Source organism: Myotis daubentonii, chromosome 4, assembly GCF_963259705.1.
Source record: "Myotis daubentonii chromosome 4, mMyoDau2.1, whole genome shotgun sequence".
In the NCBI taxonomy this organism is placed as follows: domain Eukaryota; kingdom Metazoa; phylum Chordata; class Mammalia; order Chiroptera; family Vespertilionidae; genus Myotis; species Myotis daubentonii.
This window is the reverse complement of record NC_081843.1, coordinates 31,166,194-31,179,443: the sequence shown is the minus strand read 5'-3', so window position 1 is coordinate 31,179,443 and position 13,250 is coordinate 31,166,194. Positions and strand designations below refer to the sequence as shown.

The 13,250-nt window shown below is 42.9% G+C and overlaps 1 non-coding gene across 1 annotated transcript; it reads right to left on the bottom strand.

Moving 5' to 3' along the window:
* Window positions 1–6,224: 6,224 nt before the first annotated feature.
* Window positions 6,225–6,331, bottom strand: LOC132233925 (U6 spliceosomal RNA). Its single transcript, XR_009452775.1, has one exon. It is a non-coding gene; the product is annotated as a U6 spliceosomal RNA (small nuclear RNA).
* Window positions 6,332–13,250: the final 6,919 nt, after the last annotated feature.

Genomic DNA, 13,250 nt, shown 5'->3' with positions numbered 1-13,250 from the left:
ATGGGGTGGGAGATGAGGGCAGAGAAGGAGAAGCTAGGTCATGGAGGACCTTTTGAATTTCATTCCCAGGGTTTTGGGAAGCAAGTGGGGAGCAAGTACCCATCAAAACTAATAAGCCCTTCCCGACCATTCACCACGGCCTCTCCTGCTGTAGAGAGAGAAACTAAGCAGAACTCATGAGCCTGCTAAGAAGCTACACCGGCCACACCAGCTGCTCTATGGTTTTAAGCTGAAGGAAGAGCCACCGGCAGCACTGCCAAGAGCTTCTGCAATGCAGTGAGTGACATCGTGTGATCACTCCTTAACTCTGTCATTCGGGGGCTGGTGGGAACTGGTTTGCAGAGAGATAAGCACGGTGACCAGTTAGGGGGCTGATTCAGACATTCAGACAGCAGACAGTGATGCTGCACCTGCAGCAGGCTGGGTGGGCAGTGCTAAGGACAGCAATCATGAATTTTGGGTAAACCCCATTGGTCTTGATGGGTAACTTGTTCTACGAATGTTTGGCTGCTCATCTGCAGGCTCAAAGAAAGCTCAGAGAGAGTTGGATTCTTTTCAGACTTGAAGTCTCACTGGGAGAGAATGAATGGTTGGAGCCCAAGGGAGAAGGAAGGAAGGTTGTTGAGACAAGTCACTGAAATGAGGGACCCCGGGCTCTGAGGAGAACGGAGAGGGAAGTAGTGGGAGGCCAAAGCTGAGCGACTGCAGCCCCTCCCCAGATCAGCCACTTTTTGTTCATGCTTGGCTTCTGCCTATTTGCCCAGCTTCTGTAGATGGACACATGGCTGGATTATCTGCCTGACACCTGGTAACCAGCACCTGGGCGCCATCTCTCAGATCACCCTTGCTCCATGCTCTGCTGCTCATGGCGTGTGCCTGTTCTACCCTCACTCAACCCAAGTGTTGGGCTCCCAAGTGTCTCAGAAGAAAGAAGAAATGCTGCTTCTATAGTCCAGTGGTTAAGTATAAGGGCTGAAGGTAGGCTGTGAGTTCAAGTCCAAGGTCCTCCACCTTCCAGCTGTGTCACTGTAAACAATTACTTAATTTTTTGTGCCTCAATTTCATCTGTAAAATTAGGCTATTAATAAGATCTACCTCTCAGGGCTATTGTGAAAATCAAATGAGCTCATGAAAAGCACTCAGAAGAGCATGCAGCGCACAGTAAAGCTCTCCATTAAAGTGATCAATGTTATTGTGAATCATCTTCCTGCATTACTTAGATCAAATCTCACTCCCTCCTAACACATCCCCTCCCCCAGCCTTCATTTATTTACTTAATCTAACTCGTTTTATGCTTACTATTCATAACACATAATCTGCATCCTACAACATGCTGTCCTGTTCTCTAATTGTTGGTATCACTCAATTTGGCACTTGAATCCATGCTAATGACTGTATGCTAATATGTAAAATCACGCCTTGCCCTAATTCTTCATGTCTGTGCCTTAGCTTTTCTCTCCAACTATCTAGGAGACTCCCGTAAGCCAATCACACACTTCTCTCACACCTTTACATAGGCAGTGCCATGTGAGACGCATAAATGCAGATGTGCTACATACTTGGGTACTGAGAAAGGGCTTTTCATCAAGAGAAGCCTGGAAATCCTGTGTGTGAGGGAACAGAATGGAAGTTGGACAATGCTTCAGAACTGAAACTGACTTATATAAACCTCTAGTTCAGCCAGCCGTTCTATGGGCAGGGCCTGTGCTATCTTGAGAAGAGGAATGTCATGCATTCTCTGCTTAAAGCTCTCCAAAATACTTCAAGAAGTAGTCTGACTTATTCAAGATTAAAAACAACAACGTTAGCCTGATCCTCAGACCTCCTGGGCCAGCTGGGGTAATTGGCCATCAAAACAAATAAGCTCTTTCTAACCATTCACCCGGGGCCTCTCCAGCTGTAGAGAAACTAAGCAGAACTCATGGACCTGCTCAGAAGCTGCCCTGGCTGTGCCATGGCTTTGGGGGCTGCCTAAGTTGAAGAAAGGGCAGTACCAAGAGCTTCTGCAATGCAGAGCAGCCCAATTTGCCCATCAGACAGTCTCTCTACACAACCTTTTCATGCAGCTAATACCGCTGGCGAGCTGTGGTGCACAGGGGTCAGACTGCAACCAGGCCAGCAGAATTCAAGTCACTGGCTGTGTGACTCCAGTCACTTGACCTTCTCTGTGCCTCAATTCCTTCCTCTGAAAAGTAGTCGCTATAACAGCTCCCAAGGCTTACAATTTTCACAAGGATTCAAAGGTTTTAAATTATTATAATGCTCAGGGTAATGCCTGGCTATAAACATTATGCAAGTGTTTGCTAAATAATCTTTAATCATATTTATTTGTATGAATGTGTGTATGTGTATTTTGAGCATTTCTAGGAAATTTCTAGCGACTGGGAAAATAAAGATAAACAAGGTGCAGCCCTTTCCTTTGAGAGAATCAGTTTATTTAATAGATAAGCTGGTTTTAACAGCTCTAGGAGAGGTATTGGCAACGTGCTGGCGGAACACAGAGGAGGGAGGATGAACTCCACTGAGACTAACAGGAAAGGATCCACAAAGCTGGCATTGAGGAGGATTCGAGGTGCACAGGGAAGTCCTTTATAAGTGTGGCTCCCAACCGGACCTTGCCGTTAAATCACCTGGAAGGTTAAAGCTCTGATTCCCCACCTCCACCTTCAGAGTTTTTCATTCAGTAGGTCTGGGTGGGGTCTGAAAATCTGCATTTCTAATAAGTTCCCAGGGGCTGCTGCTGCTGCTGGTCCCAACACCCACTTTTATAATGACTGCCTTTCAGAATCAGAGAGGAGCAGGTGCATAGATGTAGGAATCTGAAACAACCTGGCTTTCTCAGGGCAGAGAATGTAGTCTGTATGATTGGATCAGGGCAGTGATAGAAAATGGCAACAGATGAGGTGGGAAAAGGAGGCCGAAGATGATCTGAGAGCAAAGACACTTGGAGCGAATCCTGTATACATGGAGGAGCTCTGGGAGTTCATATTTCCAAATATATCACTTTGGCATCAACATGGGGAATGGACTGGAACAGAGGCAGTGGTTCTCAACCTTCCTAATGCCGCGACCCTTTAATACAGTTCCTCATGTTGTGGTGACCCCCAACCATAAAATTATTTTCGTTGCTACTTCATAACTGTAATTTTGCTACTGTTATGAATCATAATGTAAATATCTGATATGCAGGATGTATTTTCAGGGGTCGCAACCCACAGGTTGAGAACCGCTGGAATAGAGGAAGGGAAAGCAGTTTCTCTTTGCTAAAATCAGAGAAAGACCTTTTTGACAACGTCTATGTCTATAAATATTAGGATACTTGGTGGTATTCTAAGTATATATCTTTGTAACATCTTTAACACTAGGACAGTGAATGAGAGCAATGACCTACATTTTTCATCTAATTTTGATATGTGTGCTATTATTAATCTATCTCGTTTTATGATTTTTAAAACCTATCTTTGCAAAAATAAAACACCCTATAGGTGTTTCATCCATGGATCTAAGAAAGTATTTTATGTCCTGCCTTAGCCGGTTTGGCTCAGTGGATAGAGCACTGGCCCATGGACTGAAAGGTCCCAGGTTCAATTCCGGTCAAGGGCACATACCTTGGTTGTAGACTCAAACTCCGGCCCTGGTCAGGGGTGTTTGGGAGGCAATCAATTGAAGAGTCTCTCTCCCATCGATGTTTCTCTCTGTGTGTCTCTCTCCCTTTCACTCTCACTAAACATCAATGGAATCCTCATCCTTGGGTGAGGATTCACAAAACAAAACAAAACAAAAGTATTTTACATCCTGAAGTAAATAGAAATGATTGGTTATCAGTCCATCTCCTTGAGCCATTTTATTAAGGACTTAATCATTCCTTGGCTTTTCTGGGGATCTTGCCATCTGTGAATGGCTCATTGCTACTTTCTGAATCCATTGCAACTCCTGCAGCCTTTGAGAAACATGCAATACCAGCTGATGATAACCAGAAGATGACTGCATGTTGGAAAAGCATCATGGCTCAGAATATAGTATTCACGCTTTAATAGCATTGAACATTTATCCATCAATCCCAAATGTACCCACTACATTTAGAACACAGCTGCTTCCCTTAATCAAGGGCACAGCTTTTCTAAGTGATAGGCAAGGTCTCCTTAGAGATGTTCTGAAATATGAAGTAATGCCTGAAGACACTGCTGCTACAACTAACACAGGTGGTCAAAACTGAAACTACCTTTTATCAAAAGCATTTGGTAACTTAAAATATGCATAGCAAAAGACTGAAAAGACTATACTGGTGATTTTTATGAATTTCTCTATTTCAGGTAGTATTAACAAAGAACCAAAATTTTTTTTTTTTTTTTAAAAAAGAGGCCAGAGCAAAAATCATGAGGCCAGAGCTGGAACAGTTGCAGTGAAACAAGAAGAAAGGGTCATAGATCTGAGGGCACAGAATTGAGCAGATGTATAGAGGCCTGTAGAGGATGTGAGGGAGATGGAAGAGTTAAAGGTTAATCAGGCTGACCAGATCTGATGCCAGGATGGAGGAGGGCCTATCAACTGAAAAAGGAATGCAAGGGATGGAAGAGATTTGGGGAGAAGAAAACATCATACATTCCACTTACAAAGATTCTGAGGTATCCAAGATGACCATGAGGCAGCTAGAAATCCAGGTCTGTAGCTAAGCACAGAAGTTAGCAGTAGATGAAGAGCTGCCCCGTCACCCCCCCACCCCCACCCCCATATGCAGGTCCAGGTTAGAATCAAGCCATGGGTAGGAAGGCTAAGGAAAGAGCCAGGACACAAACTTGATTCCCCTTTTTAACATGGGCTCAGCAGGGAGACAGGCAGAATGAGAAAGGGGTGCCGAAGCTGAGCCAGCAAAGATTTTCCAGTATGCCGGAGCAGCACTGTCATAGTTCCAGCATCACAAACTCCTCCGACCTCACCTGGATTGAAGGGAAGGTGCTTGTGCTGGTCTTTGTCATGCTCAGGTCCATTGACAGCTTTTCCTGATTAAGCCTGACCTCTGCAAATTACATTTCTCAGGCTCCTTTGCCAACTGGCTTCTGCCAAAGAGGCACTAACAGAACACGGGGAGGAGGAAGGTAGTAAAAGCCAGATTATTCCTCTCCCCTTTCCTGCTCGTCCCCCCACCCCATCTCTGACCTGTGCTTCTGGTCCCCACCAGGTACCCAGCTCCTGGGGTCGGGGCACATTCCCCTTCTACTCCCTCCAGCTTGGTTGAGTGGGGAGGAGCAGCTTGCTGTTGCTGCTCATCTCTATGTTGACTCACTAGCCCATTTGGCTTTTCAGCTCTTCCAACAGCTCACAGCTAGTTCCCCTACGAATTTCCTCTGTTGAAACCGGCTGTCACAGTTGAACCAGTTGGTCCCTGACTGGTAAACATATAATGATACCATATCAGTTTCTCTCCCCACAACTTGTTTCAAGCTTCAGAACTGTATTCAGACTGGGATTACCCAAGTTCATATTCACAAAGCCTTCTATTTAAAAGTCAAGGGAAAATTAATTTTAAAAGAGGCAGTAAATAAAGATAAAAGCTGAAATTAATTGTAAAACATAAGGCAGTAGAATAATAAATTAGTTCAAATGCTGTTTTTTATAAGGCTGCTAAAGTAAACAAACCTCTGACACGTATAATTAAAGAAAGATTTTTAATTAAAAATGAGAATAGAGATAGGACAAAATAAAGAAAATAGATCTTTTTCCTCCAAATCTGAAGAGAATGTGGCGCACGCTTGTAGGCTCATAAACTGAAACCCTCAAGGAAATGAATAATTTCTAGAATGACATCATGGACTAAAAATGACTCAAAATGTGTAAATCTAAACAGAATAATGACCAAGAAAGAAATCGAGGACATTTCTGATAACCTGAGAAAAAAAGCAGCTTGTCCCAATGTTTGCACCAGAACAATTTTCATGCTTTTAAGGAACAGCTGATTTTGATGTTGTATAAAACATCCAGAGGGCAAAAAAAGAGATCAGAGTGCCTTTCTGGTCATTAAGCAAGCATGATCTTCCTAAAACCTGATAGAGATAAGACACACACAAAGAACATTATGGGCACATATCACAAATGAATGTGGACAGAAAAAGCTTAAGTAAAATTCTCACCTCTAAAAAGGAACTTGTTTTACTGTGCTGCTTCGGATCTTTAGAGGAAAGATACTTTTTGTAACAGCTTTACTGAGATAGAATCCCTGCACCATAAAAAATATGGAACACTTTACGAATGTGTGTGTCATCCCTGCACGGGGGCCAGGCTAATCTTCTGTATGTCGTTCCAATTTCAGTGTCTGTGCTGCTAACGCCAGCCCAAGGATGATAACTTTGGAAGTTGAAATTCCAAAGGATGGACAGTTTGCACATTAGAGAAGTAAATAACCATTTGACAAGACCCGTATCCAAGGGGAAATATAATCTGGAGGAAGCTTTCACGGCCACTATAAAAAGGGTTTATTTCCATGTTATGCAAAGATTTTATACATGTTGACGCCAAAAAAATTAAGTCCCCAATTTGTAAGCTCGTAAAGCACGTAAGCAGATAATTCATGAAAACATTGAAACCAGTGGTCAAGAAGCATGCTTGTAATCAAAGAAGTGGCCACTCAAATAATGTTGTAGCACCTTACAGCCACCACATGAGAGGCATTTTAGCAATCATCCAGTATGACGCACCCACTGTAGTCCACGCACACACTGTAGGGTAGCCATAAAAACTGGTATCAGCTTTTAGCAATTCATATCAGGAACGACCTTAAAATTCTACAATATCCGTTATCCTAGGGAATTTTTAAATGCTGAGAAGTAAAACCACATAATATCCCTCGACCAACCTAAATAAATATATCAAAGATTATCTAAATCTAATAACAGGGGAATTATTAAGGAAGGGTTATAAATCATTGTTTAAAAATTACAATTTATCAAGCACCCTTATATACTCAACTTGGCCTTCCCAGGAGGCAGATAAGAATTGCTAAGATTCAGCAAAATTAAGTGACTTGCACAAAAATCACACCATCAGTGGCTCTCAAATACCTCCTACCAAATCCCAGGCTCTCTCGATTATGAATATCTGCTCTGAGCCTCAGTTTCCTCATTCATAAAATAGAGCCAGTAAGAGCACCTGAGAGTGGTTATGAGGATTAAATGAGGCTCCTCACACAGGACATGGCACACGGCAGCACTCAGAACATTATTAAGAATAACGGTAAGACAATATTGTATCCATTCAATGCAACTACAGCGATGTAAACACGTCTGCAAGTGGACAAGGGTCAGAAGAGAAAGGAATAATGAGAATGGCTGCTGCACGAGCAAGGCAAGAGCATAAGCACTTCTCTTCTTGATATTACTTTGTTTTTAGTACAACAAGTAGAAATCTGGAGAAAAACAAAAATAGAATAAACAAAAAAAATCTCCTATAATGGATTGGCATCTTTTAGGGCACTTAATACTAACTTGAAATAATTATTCATCACATATGGCCCCTGGGGATGCTGTGTGGTGTGTAGGACCAGCCAGCGGATGGCGCTGTTTCACTTACCCAAGGGACCAAAGAGGTATTTATTGGCCTCCATAATATACTAGTGCAAAATAAGCCAGTCAGAGAAAGACAAGTATCACATGATCTCATTCATATGCGGAATCTAATGCACAAATTACATCCAGAGACATAGAAGCATGGAACAGACTGTCGAATCTCAGAGGGAAGGTGAGATAGCTGGGCCTGGGGCAGATGGGGGTGGAGGGGCAGGCCAGGGCTAGAAAGGGTCAATGGAGAAAAATGGGGACATATGTAACACTTTCAATAATAAATATTTTTTAATTACAATATACTAGTGCTCATTTTTCAGTCTTCCTTAAAGATGAATTCTTTTTCTTCTTAAAACGGAGACTCAGAAGCATCTCAAGTAAATCTCCAGGTAGCTGAGAAATGGGTCCAAGTTCATTCCTGATGAATGCAACATCCCAAGGGAGCTGCTCTTTGATGAGCACCATCATCTCCAGGACCAAGGAGAATGTGTTTACTTTTCCCTTTGGTCATCTGACTAGGATCTACAAATCAATGAGCAGGAAAGACAGCCAGTGAACAATTCTAACCACCAGAGACAGGTTCTGAGTAACAAGGGAAAGAGCTACAGGCATCTTTCGGTTTTTCCTTTCCTAAGTCAGCCAGGCCTGAAAATCTCCACCCACGACAGGGGTGTTGATGGAAAGTTACTCCACTCTCAGTTCCTGGATTGTCACAGGCTTGAATCATGAACAACAGCCTACATGAGTCAGAACGTATGCGATTAGTCTGTGAGCTCCAATAAAAGAAGTGACAAGCTCGGCAAAGGATATAAATTCAGAAGAGAAATGTCAGGGGATGACACAGAACCTAGCATGACCAGAGGCTGAATCACACTGAGTTCAGACTCATAGTCCAAATACCACTCCACCTGGGATGTCAAACAGGCATCTCAAATTTTATGTGTCAGACACAAAGCTCCAGGTCTTTGCCCTCACCTGCTCTCACCACTGATAGCCTCCCGTCTTAAATAACAGCAATGCCCTGCTGCTCAGCTGGAGTCTCTTTGACTCCTCTCTTCCTCTCACTTCTCACATGTAATCCATCAGAAAATGGGCTGTATCTTCAAGGTACACTCAAATTCCTCCTCTTCTTATCACCTCCACTATCACCATCCCAGTCCATAACATCACTATTCTCTTGCCTGTCTTCTTGTTTTGGCTCTTAACTGATCTCTCCACCTCCACCTTTGCCCTCCATTGACTCTTTTCAACACAGCAGCCAGAGGGATCCTCCTAAAACCGAAGTGGGATGACACCTTAAAAGAACAAATCCATAAAAGAACTAATAGACTGGATTTCACCAAAAATAAAAATCTACCCTTCAGAAAATATTGTTAAAATAATGATAACAACAACAACAAGCCACCGACCAGGAGAAAAATGTCTGCAGAGCATATATCTAACAAGGGACTTCTATTCAGAAAATGCAAAGAACTCTCAAAACTCAAAAATAAGAAAATAATCTAATTTAAAATCTGGGAAATGATTTGAACAGACATTTCACCAAAAAAAAGATATGTGGATGGCAAATAAACATGAAAAGATGCTCAACATGAATAGACATTAGAGAAATGCAAATTAAAAGCACAATAATGTATCACTACCTACCTATTAGAAATACTAAAATTATAATAACTGGTCATGCCATATGTTGGCTAGGATGTGGAGCTACTGGATTCCAAAACTGGCAGTACAGATGTAAAATGGCACAACCACATTGGAAAAGAACTTGGCAATTTCTTTAAAAGTTACACCTATACACACCATATAATATTACCATTACACTCCCAAGTATTTACCCAAGAGAATAGAAAGTATATGCCCATACAAAGACTTGTACAGTAATGTTCATAGCAGCTTTATTTTTAATAGCTAAAAACTAGAAACAACCCAAACATCTAGAGAAATTGGATAAACAAATTGTGATATACTCAAACAATGGAATACTGATAAACATGGATAAATCTCAAAATAATTATGCTGTGGAAAAGAATGGATTCCTATCCCTTTGTTACTCCAAACATTCCATGGCTTCCCATCTCATTCAGAGAGAAAGCCAAAGTTCTTGGAATGAGCTATAAGGCCCTACATGATCTGGCCCTGAAACCCCCTTTCTCTCCCCCTCACCCCACTCCACGTGGCCTCCTTGCTATTCTCAGACACACCAGGTACACTCCTGGGGATTTCAACATCCTGCCTGCTTAGCCTGAAAGCTTTTCGCCAGGTTACTTCATGGCTCACTTCCTCACCTCTTTCAAGTCTTTACTCAAATGTCACCCTCTCAGTGGGGCCTTCCCTGACATGGTATTTAAAACTAAAACACTTCCTCACCCTGTAAGGCCCCCAACCCTCCTGCTGCTTTATCTTCCTGTGTAACAATTATCCCTGTCTCCTATACCAGATTTGCTTATTTATCTGTGTTTCTACCCTCTAGAATTAAACTCAGAAAGACAGGGACCTTCTGTTGTTTTGTTTATTAATTACACCCCCAGTAACTGGTACAGTGCCTGACAAATAGTAGGTGCTTGGCAAAAATTTGTTGAATGAATGAATGAGTGAATGAGTAAATGAAGAAAAAAAGCAAGATTATCTGATCTTAACAACCAAGTGTAAGGATTCTTTATGAAGTCACCCCAACCCAGACTAAATAGCTGGACATCTGTCATGCTTTATTGTTTAAAAAGCTCTTTGTTCAGATTCCACCCTTTTCAGGCCTCACAACAGTACTCTGATATGATGCCGTTGTCATTCCTTTTCTACATGTCGCTGGAGGCTCAGAAAGGTGATGTTTTTCTAGATCAAGGGGCCACAAACAACAGAGCCAGCATTTAAACCAAGAATTTGCCATCAGCCACCAAATCTCACAATGCTACCCCGAGCATCTAAATTTTTCAACTTCCATAGCCTTTCATTTCACTCATAATGGCACTGCTGACCGATTTTAACAGGTCGGCAGTTAACCCTTGTGCCATAAATTTCTATTTTGTCGCACCCAAAATTCGATATTGTAGAAGGCTACCCTTCTGGCTTTTAAATGGAAATTGATGACAAGGCGTGCAGGAGCGCAGGAGCTGCAAACCCTCTCCCCAATCTCTCCAGCTACCTGGAGGCAAAAGGAGAAAAGTGAGGAGCACTCAGGGCTGCAGACCGTCCCTGCTCCAGCATGGAACGGAGAGAGAGGATCCCGGCATCGCCAGGCCCAGGCACTCCCCACACGGAGGCACCCGAGTGGGCGTTAGCAGCCAGAGCACACAGAGAGAGGAAGGCAGCGGGAGCTACCCTTGCCTGGTGAGCACTCTCCCCTCACCGCTCAAGGTGGCCTGCTGTCTGTGAGCACCCAGAAAAGAACACAAACAAACAGGTTTTTATGAGGGCTGTAACCCAATTGACAAAGGCGAGCTCTCTCAGCCTGGAAATGTCCCTGCTCTGAACTAGTTGCCTTGCCAACAAACCACATGTTTCCACTCTGCAGAATCCAATTTCTGAGCAATGTGACGGTGACAGGTCCAGAGACATGATACACAATTCCAAGGTGCCTTTGAACACCTGCTGAATAGCTAAGAACAATGTGGATCCCCGGATGTCCATAGCAACATGGGACATGTGCTCGGCAAACACAGGTTGTGTCCAGTTTATGCAACAGCCCCCACCTACCTCATCCCTCCCCAGCATCTTGCAAACTACAGATACTAGTAACGCGGGATAAGCCACGTTCTTTATCACTATCATTATTATAATCATTGCAAACACTTGCATGGGACTTAACTCTTTAAATATACTACGTTATTTGATCCTCTTGACAACCCTATGAGGTAGGTAGTATCTCATTTCAAAGGAAACAGAGATATAGAAAGGGGTAATTTGCCCTAATTCACACAGCTAGAGAAAGGTGGAGTCAGGATTTGAATCTAGACAGTCTGCCTCCAGAGTTCACCCCTTAAACACCCTACTATGCTATCATTCTCTAATATTCTTTAAATGATAAAGCTGTGAGATTGTTCCAGTTATTGATGCTGTGTAACAAAGCACCCCAAAACTTCATAATGTAAAGCACCCGTTTTATTATGCTCAGGACAGTGTGGGTCAGGAATTTGAACAGGACACAGTGGGGATAGCTCATCTCTGCTCACAAAGTCTATCTAAGACATCAGCTGAAAAATTCAAACCTGAGAGTGACTCAAAAGCTGGGGATGATATCATCACACGCACATCTGGCAGTTGATCCTAGAGATCCATGGGGACCTCAGATGGGTCTGTCTGCTTGCACACCTGCGTGTGCCTCTCCATGTAACCTGGGCTTCCAGTCAGCATGGTGGCTGGGCTCCAAAAGCAAGTGTCCCAAGAGGCAGAAAGTAGGAGCTGTCAGCTCCCTAAGATAAAGTCCCATAAATTGCATCAGAGAGGAAGGGAGAGGGGGAGAGAGGTAGAAACATCAATGATGAGAGAGAATTATTGCCTCCTGCACACCCCACACTGGGGATCAACCCAGGCATGTGCCCTGACTGGGAATCGAACCACAACTTTCTGGTTCACAGGTCAATGCTCAACCACTGAGGCAACCGGGCCCAAAGAGGAATTCTTTACCAAGGGTCAGTATACTCTTCTCTCTACTTTTGTGTCTGTTTGAAATTTTTCACAAATTTAAAAAGGAAGAGAGAAAGGAAGGAGGCAAAGAGGAGAAAGGGAAGAGGGAGAGAGGAAGAACGGAAAGGAAAGGAGAGAGAAGGGCTAGTCGGCCTCAGGGATTCTATGGTAAAGTAAAATATCTTTATGTAAGGTAATACAAATAATACACTCCCAAAAAGAAAAAGAAAAACCTGCATTTGTTATTTCTGTATGTGTGTTTTCAAGTTGTATATACATGTGTATATGTACACATATATAAAATATACATGTTTTTTAATTCTAATTTCTCTAGACTGTGTTTCAAAAAATCTAAAATAATTATTCTTATAAAGCATTTGTCTCTGTCAGTCTTCATTTCTCTCCCCCTTCCCTATTTAGTCTCAATCCTGAGCAAGTGAGAGTCTTACATCCATCTTGGTTTAGAGGAGGCCATCTGTTATATATACATGTATAGACCTTTAGACATAGTCATTTTTTGAGTGGACACAGGGACATTCCACCCAGCCTGCGATCACTTCTCCCACCTGCCCTTTTGCCTGCCTTGGTTTTCCTCTATCAGTTCCTAGTCCCACTCCAGTCCATGATACAGAGTTCATCAATTCTCCCTCAGTGTCCCATTCACTGACATAAAATCCAAAAGTCTCTGTTCCACAGATCAAAGTGCTTGTGAGGCACTCGCTGGTGGGCTCCATGGGAGTAGAGAGACAAGAAGGGGAAGCTAATAAGAGCCCAATGCCATTGGGTCAGTACGGCCCCAGAAGAAGGAGCATGTGCCAGGTAAGAAACAAGGGCAAAGCAGCGCCTTGGGAAGCCACTGAGAACGTCTTAAAGAGCCAAGGTGGAGTCTCATTGCCGCAGTTACATTTTTATTTTCTTCTTTCTCCTGCTACACATAGCCTGGCAGGCACTTAAAGTCCAGTCATCAAAAGTCAATAGTAGATGACATGATTCCCCAACTCCTTGCCTAGATTCTCTTGATAGAACTCTTTCCATCAAGAGTATGAACTAAAAGGTTTAAAAGGATGCTTCATC